Source organism: Caretta caretta, chromosome 3, assembly GCF_965140235.1.
Source record: "Caretta caretta isolate rCarCar2 chromosome 3, rCarCar1.hap1, whole genome shotgun sequence".
In the NCBI taxonomy this organism is placed as follows: Eukaryota; Metazoa; Chordata; order Testudines; family Cheloniidae; genus Caretta; species Caretta caretta.
The window spans coordinates 103827993-103845282 of record NC_134208.1 but is presented as its reverse complement, the minus strand read 5'-3'; the positions used below and the strand labels follow the sequence as shown (position 1 = coordinate 103845282).

At 45.5% G+C, this 17290-nt stretch overlaps 1 long non-coding RNA gene across 1 annotated transcript in view; it reads left to right on the top strand.

The window, feature by feature from the left end:
- Positions 1–15331: 15331 nt before the first annotated feature.
- Positions 15332–17290, top strand: part of LOC142071564 (uncharacterized) — a 37646-nt gene continuing 35687 nt past the window's right edge. Inside the window, exon 1 of the long non-coding RNA XR_012667671.1 lies at positions 15332–15403. This is a non-coding gene — a long non-coding RNA (uncharacterized LOC142071564). The remainder of the gene's footprint in view (positions 15404–17290) is intronic.

Genomic DNA, 17290 nt, shown 5'->3' with positions numbered 1-17290 from the left:
CATCTTCTCTCTCTCATATCTTGGGATCGCCGCAACAACACTGCGAATACATGTCCCCCAAAAAGGCCGATTAGAGACAGGGTGATAAATAATGATGGTTGTGGTCAACAAATCACCTTGAGTGACAAAGATACAAGCAAGTGATGATGATATGTTCTAGTAGGAATAAACATATTTCCTCTCTAAATGGGTAATTCCCATTAACAATATGGTTTGCACTTTGATTGCATCATCAAACTAGTACTAATGAAATTTCACACTAAAATCCCCAAGGCAGTGCTGCTAATCTATTTAGTTGTGCTAAACTCTAGAGCGGAGTGGGCAAACTTTTTGGTCCGTCACATCGGGGTTGTGAAACTGTATGGAGGGCCAGGTAGGGAAGGCTGTGCCTCCCTAAACAGCCTGGCTACCGCCCCCTCCCACTTCCTGCCCCCTGACTGCCCCCCTGAGAGCCCCCGACCCATCCAACCCCCCTGCTCCTTGTCCCCTGACCACCCCCTCCAGGGATCCCCAGGACCCCACCTATCCAACCTTCCCTGCTCCTGTCCCCCCTGATCCCTATCCACATCGCCGCCCCCTGACAGACCCCCCGGGACTCCCATGCCTATGCAGCTGACCTGTTCCCAGTCCCCTGACCGCCACACCCCGAACCTCCACCCCATCCAACTGCCTTGCTCCCTTACCATGCCACTCAGAGCAGCAGGAGATCGCACCCCTACCACCCGGCTGGAGCCTGCTGCGCTGCTCGGCAGGAGTGGCGGGCCTGAGCACTGGCAGCGCGGTGATCTGAGGCTGCAGAGGAGAGGCCGGGGGCCATAGTTTGCCCACCTCTGCTCTAGACCCAGGATATTCCTGTAAGGCACAAATAAAGCAAACATATTTTCATCATAACTCTTTTTTAAGGTATGTAGCTGTATTGTTGTCCTTCTAAAATGGTTATTTTGATGTTATAAACTTTCATCATGTAGATTGCTCCTATGCTGGTATTTTTCACATTCCTAAAAGTAATTTGGCTGGCAGAACTAGTCACAGATATACCCATTGATAAAGGCTGGAAGTGACACCTTTTAGCAGGACTGTTTGAAATATTTGTTAAAAAAAAAAAAAAAAAAAAAACGACTTAAAATTAGCCAATTTTTCATTTTCAGGCTTCTGTTAAAATGGCCCACCTTGCAAAACTTTCCCATTGGTGAAAATGGAGTTGAAGTTGGGCACAATTTCTCTCCTACCCCAAGTAAATGCCAGTGGACATATCAGAGCAGTTTTTTGTGGTGTATTCTTCATGTTTTGAGCTGGATTTTATCACTCGGTTGAAGTTGCATGGTGGTCTTTCAGGTTCCAGGGCCATTTTGACTAATTTTCTCATGAATTAGTCTCAGGACTAATTTTTTTGTGGGGGAAGAAGGAGATATTCCCCCTAGACACTTACAGGTGTTGAGTAACCAGAGACTGACCATATGGGGGAGTAGCAAATTATTGCTCCTCTGCCCAGAACAGAGAAAACACAAGGGAAAGGATTCAGGGTTGACTAGGAGAAGGATCTTTTTTCAGGGCCTGTTGGGAAGAGGGATAAGGAGCTGGGATGGCAGGCCAAGGTGTACCTGGTAGCAGTAACTCAGGTAATGTTTGGAGAACCGTTCAGACTTGAATACTAATTCATAATTTACCTTTTGAGGTTCCCACATGAGTAGTTTGATATTTTTGCCATTGTGTTACAGCTGGATTACTTTGCACACTCTGAAATGTATGGTTTCTAAGGAGGCTTTTACTGCATGTAGCTTGGCTATGCTAATGCTGGGATTTGCATCCTTTTTCTATTAAAATTTAAAGGGTCCAAAGGCTGCTCTAAATTGCCCCAGTCCCTGTGTATGCCTCCTTTGGAGATGGAGACACCGGGTATAATCGGCTACTTCATGGTCCCTTTGTATTTCTTTCATGGTGGCACAGGGCCAAAGTTAGCATGGGCCAAAGATCTGGCCCTTCTCAGGTTGAAAAGCCTTTCATTCCTGTGGGCTGCTTTGTCTGCTGTGTTTGCAGTTTGTGACCATATGGTGGCAGCAGAGTACTTGGTTCATTTGTTTTCCTTTCTGTTGCTGACCTTGCCACCAGAAAAATTAACAATTAAAAGGGGTCTGCTGGTAGTATACTGAACTCTTTTGAGGAATCAAGTACTCCAAGGCTGTGAAACCACTTAATCTGAGAGCAGATGCCCTCAGTAGTGGGGCCTGGCACATCACACAGAAGGCTAGTTTGAAGCATCACCTCAGTCTTGCATGGGTGTAGCTTAGGTGAGCTGCTTTTCCTTCAGGTATGGATTTTGGCTGAGCATTGAGCAAGCTGGGGAATAATGTTGTTTACGTGTGATGTAAAGGAATTATCTGAGTGTTATCTGTGTGCTGCTTGTCCTTCAGCCCACAATGTCTTACCAGCTCCAGGCACAAATACTGAGTGGAGAAAGGTCGACTGAGCCTTGCAGCAATCTTCAGATGAGGACTATGTGGGTGGTGCAGCACTTGTCCAAAGTGACCCTCTGGGTTCACTCTGAGAGAGAGAACCTGAGCTAGTTCAGAACTTCTTCATTCACTCCTGCAGCTTCTTGAAGACAGGAGGAAATAGGTAATCAACGGTGTCAAATGCCATGGGGAGGTTAAGGAGGACCAGCAGGCTGAGTGTATATGATATTTCCCTTGTCTCTGGGCATGAGGAGATCACACACCAGAACAATGAATACTGTCTTTGGTCCACATTTTCCACAAGCTCTAGCTTTCTTCCTTTTCACTCTGTTTTTTGTTTTGTTTTTTTTAGTTGTAGATCTGATTAAACAAATGGAGATCTCCACAGGCAGAGGGCTGGGACAGGGCGCTTCGGTGATAATGTGTGTAGCTCAGTGGTCCCTAAACTTTTCACAGTCCCTCTCCCCTGCCCCATACCCATGGAGCTGGGGCCAGGAGCAGGGCCGCAGCTCCCGGTGGGGGGGGGGGGGCACAGAGAGGGGTAAAAGGGCCGAGGCTAGGGCTGGGGCTGCAGCTGGGGGAGGTCTGGGGCTGCGAACGGAGCCAAGGCAGGGAGCAAAGCCATTGCTGGGGGCTGAGGCTGGGGGGGAGGGGAGCAGCAACTGGGAATTGGGGTAGAGCGGAGGACACAGAGTGGGACTGGGTGGTGCTCCCTCCCTGTCCCCCATGGGGGCTGACCTGGCCCCACTGTGGCCCCCCCAATGTTCCTCTGCACCACCCTCCGGGGACATTTCCCATAGTTTGGGGTGCTGTAGCTGTAGTCAGGAAGTAGTTTTAGTATTCACTTATTCTTTTATTCCTTGCCCTCTTGAATGAGTAGAGTTTCCTATGTGTGTGTTTTGTAATTCAGCAGGGTCCAGGACTTGTAGGATGGACCACGGTGGTTGGTTTCTTTTTGCCTTGTGATGAGGAGAATTCTTGTGTCTCTACTGTCCACCTCCAGCCTCAGATGGCAGTTAGCAATATGGGCAGCTGTGTGCGGGTCTGGTGATCACCTATAAAGTGGAGAGTTCAGACAGGGGCCTGGTCTGCTGTAACCAAGTGCTATTTACATGGAGACTGAAGTCTCCCAAGTTACAAAATCGTGTGAACTTCATTTCCAGGTCGAACAGATCTCTCACAGTTCCTCTGGGCCGAGTTCAGGGTCTAGAAATTTATAGAAAAGTACAATGCATTGATTAATCTTGCCTCTGAATTCAGATTACGTGGATGCACTCAAACGTTTTTCTTCGGGATGAGCTTTTCCTTTGTTTGAGCCTGCCAAAGAATAGAATGGCTACTCTGTCTCCAGATTTTCCTCCCTGCGTTGAGCTGTGGTTAATAAAATATCCTGAAGGACAAGGTGAGCTAACACCAGGCCTGAAGCATCATTCTGCCAGGTTTCTGGTATGCTGTCAGGGTTGGGTAACTTTGAGTTTTCCAACCCTGTGGGGAAGTTTTATTACAAGCTGCCCTGACTGGCAAGAGAAATCATGTGAATGTTGTGAGGATTTGTTTAATTACTTTTATGTAAGCCCTGAAGAGTTTGGCCATCTGTTCATCCTTACAGATGGCATAAGTATAGTTCTATGTAACACCCAGAGATTATCTCACTGGGGTGAGATGATTCCTACACATGGATGTGGAGCTGTGTATGCACCATACTGTACAATGGTTAATTAGGGCTTTTTTGTTCTTCATCAGGGCTTTTCTTAACATGTTTAGATCTGTAGCCACTTGAACGTGCTGTGTTAGTGGTCATATGGTGCTTGAAAAAACAGGTTTGCTTGTATATACTGTTGGCAGGAGTGTGAAGGGAAACAGGGTGTATACAAATATCGAATTGTGTTACATCCCTGCCCCTACAGTCTTCTCAGCTTTGTCAAAGGCCAGTCCTTTTGCTTGTCTCCTAATTATGGAAATGGGATACAACCTCTTCCCGTAACAGACATTTCCCGTCTAATGGTAGGTACTGGAATACAATGGCAGGGATATGGAGTCAGAATTAAGGTTGTTTGTGGATTTCTAGGCTTTCAATGCCAGGCTTTAAAATTCATCTGCATGCAGAGCTAAGCCCCACACCTGTGAGGTCAAGGCCTAAAACTTTCTTTTTCCAGTAGAGAAGTATAGAGCTGGAGTCCTGAGGGACTAAGATGACCTTATACCTGCCACAGGACTGGCCTCCAGAGACATACGAATTAGTTTGTACTAGACATGGGTGAGTGTTTGCTGAAAACCTACCAAGGCTACAGTAGTTAGAGTTTCAACTGTCCACAGTCCTTGCCTTTGAGATCGTCATTCACTTGGTACACAACTAAGCATTTGAAAGGGTTTGCTGGGCTAGTGGATTCATGGTGTTATCCTGTAGGGGGATTGGCTGCATTTCCTTAAAATACTCTTAGGCAGTTGTTCTAACTGAAGAAAAATGCAACAAATTTGGGGCCAGTTTCTAACCCCTTCACTCATGCTCATTGAGAATTTCAGTGAGACCACTTGTGGAGTAAGGTCAGACTCAGTATAAGTAAGAGTATCAGAATCTGTTCAAGGATGTTTGTAAGCCAAGCCTCTTTTGAAAATATCAAATCAAAGACTTTTAACCCCTCTCCTCCCTTCCACCCCCCGCCCCACCCCTGTCATGTCACCAAATGCCTTGTGCAGTTGGCCTCCCACTTTTGCAAAACATTATTTTCTGGCTAGAGACAACCCATGAAAAATGTCAAGTAGATAAGATCAGTTCTAAGAAGTTGATACTAAGTACTTGATAATTAGCTTTTTAATGGAATGATCTTTAACTCTACAGTTGCTACCATAATAGAAATGTATTGGAGTTGGTGTTTTTGTTAAAAAATCTTCCCCTGTCTCCCCTGTCACCCCCCTCCCCCCAGTTGTTCCAGGTTTGGAAGTGTAACATTTTAAAATCTCCACTGATACGTTTCCTTACAACCTTTCCAAAAATATCGATGTTTTCTACTACTTGGGAGAACTGCCACAGAAGATCCTAGGGTATATTTGAGCACCAGAGATGCCATCTAACTTTCATGTTGTCCTCTATCCTGCCACCCCGAATGTCTGTTACCCGGACAAAGGAAATTGATATTCCCTTTGTCCAGGTAACGGAAATTAGATTTCATCACCTTCTTTAGATGTGACCCAACATCCTTTCCACCAGTTGCTGAGGTGTCTCCTTTACAGAAAATATCTCGGGATGAGTCCAAGCACCCAAGAAGCAGGATTTCAGAGTTCAGTGAAAGGTAAGGCAAGAAAGTGTGGTTCAGAGGTTAGAGTTCTAGCCTGTGACTTAGGAGACCTTGGTTCAGTCCCCTGCTCTGCCACAGACTTCCTGTGTACCCTGGGGCAAGTCACTTAGCCTCTCTGTGCCTCAGTTCCCATCTGTCAAATGAGGATAATATCACGGCCCTACCTCACAGGGGTGGTTGTGAAGACGAATACATTAAAGGTTGTGAGGTGCTCAGTACCAGAACTAGGTGAGTCTCTCAATACTTGTACATGTGGGACTCTCAATTAATGCTAATGGCAGATTCCAGAGAAGCATACAGAAGTTCTAGGTAATTATAGACCATTTATCTCGGAGACCTAAGGAGACATATATATTCAGGAAGTACTAAACATGTCCAGTTAATTCTGAGTGCCTGAGTTAATAGAGAAAAGACAAAACCACCATTTTAATCATTCATTTTCCTCCTCCTTTGGGAGCAGCACCAGTTAAAGCAAGGATTTACTCAATATTACAGAGAGAATTCTTTTTTCTGTAGATCTAGCTGCATCAGTACAAGAGCTAGGCAAAAATCCCTCTTGCTGGTGGAACAAATAACATTTTCTTGGATTTGTGAAAAAATCATTGTCTCGATTTCTTAAAATGGAAGACAAGAAACTATGTATGCGGTCACTTGGCCTGAAGAGGATTAATTGTTTGTCTACTGAAAATTCATGCTTTTGTCTTGGGAAGGAATGTGACAGCATTTGCTGATAGAAAATGCTAAAAATCAATCATGGGTTCAATTTAGGAGCGGGTGCTAAAATAACCTTGTTTTCATGTGATAGTTGGGACTAGATAATTTTGCCAATGTTTAATCACTATATTTCTATCTCTCTGCTCTTCCTCCCCTCCCCCCCCCCAACAAGAGACTGTAGCTAGCGTGCTGTGTACTCTACACAGAGTAGCTATGGAAATTTGATTAGGAAACTGTCCTTCCCGTGCTGCATAGTGTTCTCAGAATAGAACTAGGTTACTTCAGAGCAGAAAGAGTTCTTTTGTAGCTCAGAATTATATTCCTACAGTTGTTGTGGGAATCATTTTTTCAGAGCTGACAGCTTTCCCTCTTCTCATGCATGGTGGGAAGAGTCTGCTATCCCAGAGGGTCAAGTGTATCTTTGGGCATCTCTGTGGCTCTGAGTCATATTGCATGTGATGGCACTTGGGCGTACTACAGTAATGACATGCACAAAAGTCTGCTCCGAATCAAAAAGGATTTTGTGACCATAAAGAAGAGCGTGTTTTTTCTAAATTAGTTGACTCTGGGGATGGTTGCAGGCCATTTCCTTCCCTGGGACAATGTTCACCTAACTCCTCCTTTCCATTAAAAAAAATTAAAATCCTGTGTCGTAATGCTGTAGTAAGGGGAGCACCTTCTCCAAAACCTGGATCATAGAAACGTAATAACCGCATAGACAATACCTTCTTCCAAGTAGCCCAAAAGATTTTACCAACAATTACTTAAACCTTTGGATCAAGATATTAATTATAGGTGGGTAAACTGAGGCATTAATCTATATGTCTGCAATGAAAAATTTAAAGACCTGACTCTTTCCCCTTCGCTGATGCTCTCCCTAATCTGGTTTCTCTCTGCTAATTGAAAACCAAAACAAAACATAGCTTCAAATGGGAATGTTTGTTTTATTCATGTTTGCACTGTTGTAACTGTGTTGGGCCCAGGATATTAGAGAGGCTAGCTGGGCAAGGCAATATCTTTTATTGGACCAGCTTCTGTTGGTGAGAGAGACAAGCTTTTGAGCTACATAGAGCTTCCTGGACACTACGGTGCTAATAAGCGATGGTCATGTAAACACCACCCTATGCCGGAAACCTACTGTCCGCTATTCCTACCTACATGCCTCCAGCTTTCATCCAGACCAGATCACACAATCCATTGTCTACAGCCAAGCTCTACGATACAACCGCATTTGCTCCAACCCCTCAGACAGAGACAAACACCTACAAGATCTCTATCAAGCTTTCTTACAACTACAATACCCACCTGCTGAAGTGAAGAAACAGATTGACAGAGCCAGAAGAGTTCCCAGAAGTCACCTACTACAGGACAGGCCCAACAAAGAAAATAACAGAACGCCACTAGCCATCACCTTCAGCCCCCAACTAAAACCCCTCCAACGCATTATTAAGGATCTACAACCTATCCTGAAGGATGACCCATCACTCTTACAGCTCTTGGGAGACAGGCCAGTCCTTGCCTACAGACAGCCCCCCAACCTGAAGCAAATACTCACCAGCAACCACACACCACACAACAGAACCACTAACCCAGGAACCTATCCTTGCAACAAAACCCATTGCCAACTGTGTCCACATATCTATTCAGGGGACACCATCATAGGGCCTAATCACATCAGCCACACTATCAGAGGCTCGTTCACCTGCACATCCACCAATGTGATATATGCCATCATGTGCCAGCAATGCCCCTCTGCCATGTAAATTGGTCAAACTGGACAGTCTCTACGTAAAAGAATAAATGGACACAAATCAGATGTCAAGAATTATAATATTCAAAAACCAGTTGGAGAACACTTCAATCTCTCTGGTCACTTGATTACAGACCTAAAAGTTGCAATTCTTCAACAAAAAAACTTCAAAAACAGACTCCAACGAGAGACTGCTGAATTGGAATTAATTTGCAAACTGGATACAATTAACTTAGGCTTGAATAGAGACTGGGAGTGGATGGGTCATTACACAAAGTAAAACTATTTCCCCATGTTTATTCCTCCCCCCCCCCCCCGCCCCGCTGTTCCTCAGATGTTCTTGTCAACTGCTGGAAATGGCCCACCTTGATTATCACTACAAAAGGTTCCCCCCCACCCTCGCTTTCCTGCTGGTAATAGCTCACCTTAAGTGATCACTCTGGTTAGAGTGTGTATGGTAACACCCATTGTTTCTCTATGTATATAAATCTCCCCACTGTATTTTCCACTGAATGCATCCGATGAAGTGAGCTGTAGCTCACAAAAGCTTATGCTCAAATAAATTGGTTAGTCTCTCAGGTGCCACAAGTCCTCCTTTTCTTTTTGCGAATACAGACTAACATGGCTGCTACTCTGAAACCTGTCATAGAGCTAGATGTTTGCACAAGGCTTAGCACAATGGAGTGCCAACTTGATTGGTTTCCAGGCACTACCATAATGTAAATGTTAAATAACTCAGACGAAGAAGATATTTATTATTAAGTTCAGATGCTAGAGGAACTCAAGAATATAAAAATATGGAGCCAGATTCTCAGCTTGTGTAAACTGGGTGAGCTACATTTGATCAACTAAGAATCTGACCCATGTCTTTTTTCTAGACTTCTATGATGGGACCCATCTCTCTCTTCCTTCCCATATCTATTCAATGTTACTTTCACAGTTGGGGCTAGAGATGGGCAAAAAATAATAAAATGTGCCTTGAATATTCAGTGGAATAGTGAAATGAGTGTGCTCCGGCTATAAACCTGTTGCTTTGTTTGCTTTCCATAAGACAATTGAATGATAGGCTTACTTTGCTCTTTCTCTTGGTCCAAGACACATTCACTTATTCAGATAACCTTCACACGTGGAAAATGTGTATTCCAACCACACCGTTTCTGAGGTTTTGCTAAAATATTACAGTTTATAGCATTTTGGCAACAGGGAGTGAACATTCTGTCCAGGAGCACAGTCTGAGTTTTCTGGACAGAGCAAGAAACTGCTCTTTGGCCTGATAACACATACATTTTCTCGTTCTTCCCCCTAGCTATTCATATTTTACCTATGCTATCACACACTTGGATGTACTTGTCAGCATTGTTTTGCAACCATTTCTGACTAGTGTTAGTCAATACTGTGAATTCTCTGCTGAACTATTCACTACTCCTGGAAAAGAGCATTCTTGACTGAGGTGGGCATGTAGTTTAGATAGAGAACTATTAGTACTTATTATTTGTATTACTATAGTACTTAGGAGTCTTAGTCACGGACCAGGGCCCCATTATACAAACACAGATCAAAAAGATGGCCCTGATCCAAAGAGCTGACAATCTAAGTATAGCACAAGAGACAACAGATGGACACATACAGACAAATGGGGGAGTTCAAGGAAACAATGAGACAATATAGGTCAGCTTCATAGGAGTGGCCTCAGCACACTAGCAACCTAACTATCGTCAAGCTTTTTAGAGAGACAAGTTGGGTGTTTGAGAGAGACAAGGAAATAGCTTTTTTTGCCTCTTTCACCAGCAAAAGTTGGTCCAATATAAGATATTACCTGCCCCACCTTGTCTTGCTCATATCCTGGGACCAACATGGTTATAAGAACGCTCAAACAAGAGTCCATTTTTTGTAAGCCTCACAGCAAAGGAGAGTTTTGAGGAAAGTTTTGAAGGAGGGTCATAGAATTTAAGATCAGAAGGGACTACCGGATTTTCTGAGTTGACTTCTCTGCAGGGCTCTGGAATCCCTGACATTTGTAAGGAACCAAATGTGCAGACCCCTAATTTCTAAGGAAATTTCATAGCAATACAGCAGTAATTAATCTAATGTCCACATCAAGTGTTCCCTCAAATCATATGTGGTGTGAAACCAGTCCTCTGCTAAAGATATTGCCAGCAAACACCAGCTTTTAAAGAACCTCTGGGGCCCTGCAGGAAACTTTGTCAAATAAATTCTGCTGATATATATTTCCTGTGTGACTGTGGTCTATCTTTTTTATGCCAGAAAGATTTGCATAAAAGAAGGGTTTTTGTTTGGCCTCTGCTATTAATAATCCCGAGCACTTTCCGTCTTCAAAGCACTGTATCACCATTAGCTAATTAAGCCTCACAGCACATCTGTGAGGTAGGAAGGATTTTTTTCATTTTACTGCTGGAGAAACTCGTGTAGCAAATTTAATCTAATACCTGCAAGGTGTTTACTTCAAAAGGAGTTGAGGATGCTCATCCTCTCATGGAGTCATAGCCGAAGCCACTTGAATGACCCCACAGAAGAAATTAGGGTCAGCATCTGGGCTAGAAAGTTCTTGGTTGAAATTCTCATGCCTGCTCTGCCACCTATTGGTTGGATAAAAGGGACAGACTGGCATATAGGGGCTCTTGAAGCCCTGCATCCTGCTGCCGGAAAAGTCCCTTGATGCAGGAACTGAGGTAGACAGCTTGTGGATGCCTTCTAATTCTTCATAAATCCTGGCATAAGGGGATGTGCCAGTGTGGGGCTAAGAGTTGGACGGGAGCTGTAGTTTGTGTTACTATGGAGATTCCAGACAGCACTCCTGCTCAAAGTCACATGGGGACAGGCTGCTATAACTAATGCCCCTAGGCCTGTTCACATTACACTGGGGACTACACTGTCCCCTGGAGCATCCCAGAATTTGGAGGGTGCAAAGGCAGTTTAAAGTAACTTCAGCTCTGCTTCCCCCTGGTCTGAGAGATCTGACTTGCACCACTTAGAAGCTCAGAACAGAATCTCACCTCCTGGCTCCTACCCTGTGCTCTGACTGCTAGAGTACAGCTCTTTTTCGGATTCCGCTTGAACAGGCCATGTCCTCCTTTTGAGTTTTGTACTGAGTTGAACTTATTGTGAGCACTTTAAGGAATAACAGTAATAACTCATAATTACTTTTCATAATCTCCACTGCAACCACTTGTCAGGAACACAGGTTTATGTCTTCAACAGAAGAAGTGGATCAGTTCTTAAGAAAGTAAGTTCCTGGTTTTATGTAAATCTCCTTAGTAATAAAAGGAGTGGGAGTGGAGGAAGCATAGCGAGAAAATAAACAGCATTGTCTTAAAATAGAAACGCTTGTTTCTCAGTTACATCAGGCCCTTCCATGTATTTACACCTATGTAAAAGCTTCTTGGTGTAAAGAGGCCAAAGTGTGGATGAGAATCCGGTCCAGACAGAGATTTTTCAGAAGAGTTCCTCAAGCAGTAGTGGCTCTTAGAGGCTTCAAACTGTTTCAAAGCTATCAGGACTAGCCCTGGTGTGTGAACACACAAAGAAAAAAACTAATGCTTCACATTAGAGTGTGTGGCAAGTAAAACATTTGCAAATCTGCAACAATGTGGATTTCACTGCACCATTATCAGAAGAGCTGCTTAATATACTTTGGAGTAAGGAATAAGGGATTATGGGTATGGAAAGAGTTGCACTTCATTAAACAGCCATCGGGGACTTTTTGGTATGTGACGGGGGGTAAATCTTTAGTGCAGAATGTGCATGGAAGGGTGGTGGAGGTGAGTTGTTGTTAAACATGAGAGATGTCAAGCTAGGGCTACCTCTGTACTTTCTTTGAAGCCTGGGCCCAAGCACTTCTATGACACCAGCATTGCTATTTCTTCTTCTAGACCACTCAGATATTCACTCAGTTTAAGTCCAGAAATTAGAATGCCTTTGGGGCACTCATCTCATCTAGTCCCTGCATGCCTTGGATGGCAGCAGGAATGCTACATGAGCCAAAAGAAGCCGCCTTCTGGGCTAGGAAGTAGGAGCTGTGTTCTCTTGTCTACTGGAAGCTGCCCTCTGTATGTCTTAGGCCGTGCCATATATGAAATCTGTTTTCTCGTTATATAAACTTTTGCATATGCACCTGTGGGCCTCATCTCTGAGCTTGCTGATGTTAAGGCAAAACTTCCAGTGACTACTATGGGAGCAGGCTCAGGGGCCTAAGAAACTATGTTTGCCTCTGTAGAGGGACCATGATCCACCGTTAAATGCTGCTGACAGGACACAAATTGATGGGCAAAATTCTCTCCAACCTGCACAGCAAACCTCACGTCTGGTGTTCCGTTCGCCCCACGTACCTGGGTGTCTCACTGACATCAGCAGGAGTTTCAGCTCATGCAGGGGGAGAGAGCAGTACTGGAGCTGAGATCCACTGTGTAGATCTAAGAGGAGAATTGGCCCTTTATGATTTGGTTGGCTTGCTGTTTTGTAATAGCTGGTTCAGCCCTGTGCAGGTTAATTCTGCAGGGAAAGCTCTAAACTTTCCCTTTAGTGCTACAACTCTCCAGCTGAGTGGGGTGGAGACCAGGATAAAGGGACAGTCAGAAGGTTGTGCAAGCAGCGTATTGTATAACAGTGACGGGGCAAAAAGGATTGGTTTTGTCTCTCTTTTCCTCTTTCCCGCAACAAGCCCCGCAGAAGGTTAATATAGTTCAGGCATTCTGGACAGCAGTCACACAAAGCGTACTGCACCCTTTCCTCAGGATGTATCCATTGCAGTGTAATCTTTATAAAGACCAAGGCCTGAACTGCAAGGTTAGGGTCAGGCTGCAGCATGTGGAAAAGAAAAACCGTCCCCCAGGCTTCTGGTAAATGTCAAAGTGATGAGTGCTGTAAAAGCTGCCTGGGTGAGGAGAAGCTTCCCAGCCCATCCATGAACCTTTGTCACCATATTGTGTAGAAGTGAAACACATGCTGCCGTACATGATAAAGGGAGTGCTGCTATTTTTGCTTTTGGCCGTATTCTCTCCCTACCATGGGTTCCTATTATAAAGGGCTGGAAGCTCCTAAAACTGTGTGGCCAGGGGGGCTGGTGGATGAAGTACAAACTGGGGCCCCTTCTCATTCCATCAGTGTAAGGTACACCTCACCGCCAGGGAATGAGGAGCTCCTCCTCTTTGCCACAGCTAATTTGTGAGATGTTCTAATCTATTCCTGAAATTAAATGCATGTGGAATCAGAGCCTCTTTCCTCATGACATTACACTTAGCAAAGGGGCCTTTCTCTGGCTCTGTGTGATTTCAGTTACAACTCTGTGCCATATGTTTAATGCTGTACTTCTTATATACTTTGCCCTGGGGGCCCTGTTGGGCTTATTTTCTATTTGTAAGGCAAAGGTGATGCTGCATTGTGAGCCTTGGAGACCTAAGTCTGACTTTATCCTGTGTATACAGGAACGGTGCAAGCCCCCTGATGTTTGCCAATGTGCCACAGTTCTGACTGGATGGGGTCACCTCTTGGGCTGAAGGAAAGTAGGTCAGTCTCAATACCCAGCAGACTACCAGCAAAAGTGCCAGTGGTGAGGAGCTCATCAGCTCAGTTCAGACTAGCAGTCAAAAGTCATCAAATAGTACAAACATTTTGCCTTTACTGATTTGAGCCAGTGACACTGAGAGGAAGGGCACCATGATCTAACCCAGTGTCTTTAGGAGAGCTCCCCTCCTACCAAGAGGAAAATGTAAAGCAGGGGTGGACAAACTACGGGCCAGATCTGGCCCACCAGCCATTCTAAACCGTTCCTCGAGCTCCCGCTGGGAAGCAGGATCTGAGTCTTGCCCCGCTCTGGCACTACAGCTGGGGAGCAGGGTCAGGGGCCACTCCACGTGACTCCCAGAAGCTGTGTCATGGCCTCGCTCCAGCTCCTACACACTCCAATGGCCCCCTCAGGTGCTCCAGTGGGAGCTGCAGGGGTGGTGCCTGTGGATGGGGCAGCGTGCAGAGCCACCTGGCCATGCCTCCGCTTAGGAGCTGGAGAGGGGACATGTTTGCAGTAAGCACCATCCGGAGCCTGCCCCCATGCTCCAACCCCCTGCCCCAGCCCTGATCACCCTCTGAACCCCTCGATCCCCACCCAGAGCACCCTCCTGCACCCCAACCCCCCCTTCCCCAGCCCTGATCCCCCTCCAACCCAGACTCCTCATCCCCAGATCCACCCCAGAGCCCATGCCCCCAGGTGGACCCCTCACCCCACTCTCCCCCGCCCCAGAACCTCCTCCCGTGCCCTGAACTCCTCATTTCTGGCCCCACTCCGGAGCCCACATTCCCAACCAGAGTCCTCACCCCCTCCTGCACCCCAACCCCAATTTTGTGAACATTCATGGCCCGCCATACAATTTCCATACCCAGATGAGGCCCTCGGGCCAAAAAGTTTGCCCACCCCTGATGTAAAGGGATGTACACTGCTGTCTATATGCATACATTTCTCCCATACTCAGATATAAAATGGGTGTGGGTGTGTGGGGGAGGAAGCAGAATAAACTCTTAGTGTATAAAGTTTTTGAACTGATAAAGTCTGGGGGAAAGTGGCTTAATCATCAGGAGAAAGGAAGATCAGGCTTTTTTCTACCACATGGTCTCTGATTCCTCTGTCCTGCTCAATCCATGAATAGCGGGTTAGGAGGTGCTTCCTGCAAGTGGTTTCAGTATCTCTGCTGGAGAATCTCAGCGACAGGTCAGAACAGGGCTTGGATCAAGGGTGAGGAGTATGGGTGACTGATCTCAGCTGATGGGAAAACATGACTATCAAGGCAGCTGGCCTAATTCCCAAAAAGAATCCACTGCTGTGGAAAAGAGATTAATAAACTAGAAACAGTGGTTACACCGGACTCAGAACAGCAGTTTACATTGTAGCCACCGGATGAAGAGTTTAATTGTGTTATAAAGTGATTATTTATATCTTCCGTTGAATGGCCCATTTGTTTCCCTAAAACTGCGTGGTTGTATAATTTGCCTTTTTTAAAAAAATTCTTTATTAGGTTCTAAATATAAAGCAGGACAGAAGGGTGTGTATCTGCAGCACTGACCTGTTCCCTGGACAGGGGCCCATGGCCCCATCACTTTTTACCAGCCATAAGGGCGAGCGACATTGCGGCAAGGGGCGGAGAGGAGGAAGCCAGAGGCGGGGTCTTGGGGAAAGAGGTGGCGTGAGTACAGGGTTCAGGGAGAATGGGCGACGCAAGGGGGGGCCTCAGAGAGAAGGGGCGGCATGGAGGGGCAGGGCATAGTTCGGGTGCCTCTGTCTACTCCCCCCTCACACTTTTAGGGTGCTCCTGCCACTCCTGTCCCTGGCTCTACACTTTTAATAACTTAGTCTAGGAATGAATTTCCCCCGCTGCTTCTAAATGTAAGCAGTGTCTGAATGAGCTCTCTCCAGACAGCTAGTGATGAGCTGGGGAGGGGAAAAGGCTTCAGGACCAGACTGTGTTTACATGAACACACCCACTCTGCCTAGGTATGAGCAGATAGAGCTGCATTGTCAAAGTGATCAACTTTGGCTGGTGTTGGGTTACAAATCACTTTAGTATTGAATGCAGGGGTCATTAAACGTTGTTCTCCTTACTGTATGAGTAAAGGGTAGCAGAACTGTAATTAGCTGGTCTTGACAGAGGGGGGTCACACTCAACTGAACTCACTAAGTAGGGGAGTTGGTTGCCAGTGAAGAGCAAGAGGGGGTGGGGACACATGCAGAGGTCACAGTAAAGAAACAGGTGACATCCAAAGGCGATGGTGTGCATCGGTGCAGGATGGCAGAGTGGCGCGGAGCATGGCTGGCAGGGTAGACAGCAGAGTGGCAGCTGGTGGAGTGGCGTGGTGGGTGGGGTGGTACCAGAGGAAGCACCCGGATGGTGGAGCGAGTAAGGTGCTTTTCCCCCTCCCTCCCTGCCAGAGTGGGAGGTGAACTCATGCAGATGCACCTCTGAACTCTGGATCTTCACTGACCAACGCCAATAACTGTGAGTGGGGTGTGGTGGAGGAAAAAGAGAGGTTCATATTAAAGGAACTTTTGATTGTTGGATTCAAGAACCTGAGGCAAAAAAGACACTGCCCAATGTACTTGGCTAATGGTTTTATGTTTATCAAACCTGCTTGCGGTGTTTTCCCAAATTAATGCCAGGTTACTTCCCTCCTTTCATTAAAAGTTTCTTTTCTACACTCAGACTCTGTGCTTGTGAGAGAGGAAGTTTTGCCTCTAGAGGCACCCAGGGGGTGGTGTGTAATTTTCTTAGGTTACTGAGTGGGGGCTTGGTTCTGTGTTGTATTGTTGAAAAGGAACCTCTAGGTATTGAGCCCAGCCCGGTTGCTGCCAACTCCACCTGGCAGAAGGGTTACATACGTAATTTACTAAACACACAGTTTGCCTTGGTCTATGCTTTAAGGCCTTTCTGTGGCTCCACTCACCTGCATTCACAAAGAATTTCACCAGTAAAATAACTCCAGCATAGTGTGTGCTTTTAGCTATAACTTACAGTGAGCACACATCTTGATGTGTACAAACATCACTGGGAATAATTGGGAAGGAGTGTTCAGATTATGAGGTGTGTTAGGAGTTTTCTAACCACAAAACAATGTCTTCATGAACTCTGACAACTAATGCAGTTTGTAAAAATCTAAATTTTAAGAAAGGGACGGCTGAGATAAACCTGATATTTCCATGACAAGCTCATTATTTTTGTGATTAAATAAATGAAGCCCAAGATCTCAGCAAAGTCCAATATAATTCATCTTTGAGGCTTACTTCCACTGTGGGACCTTCTCAGTTTGGACCAGGAAATCCAAGGCCTGTGAAGCATAACTTTTGAGGCTTGCCCATACTCCTCTGTAAAGACAAATTTTTCCCTACTGTTGAATTTCCGATAACTTCTCTTTAAATGCTACAGCTTCTCTCAGGATAGGAAGGATGAACAAGCCTCCATCTCATAACCTATCAATGTCATGTCTCTGTCAGGCAATAAGGTTCAGTATATAATACATAAGATGGAGGAACACAATTCAGGTAAAATAAGAACCTACCTGAAACTTCACCCATTCCT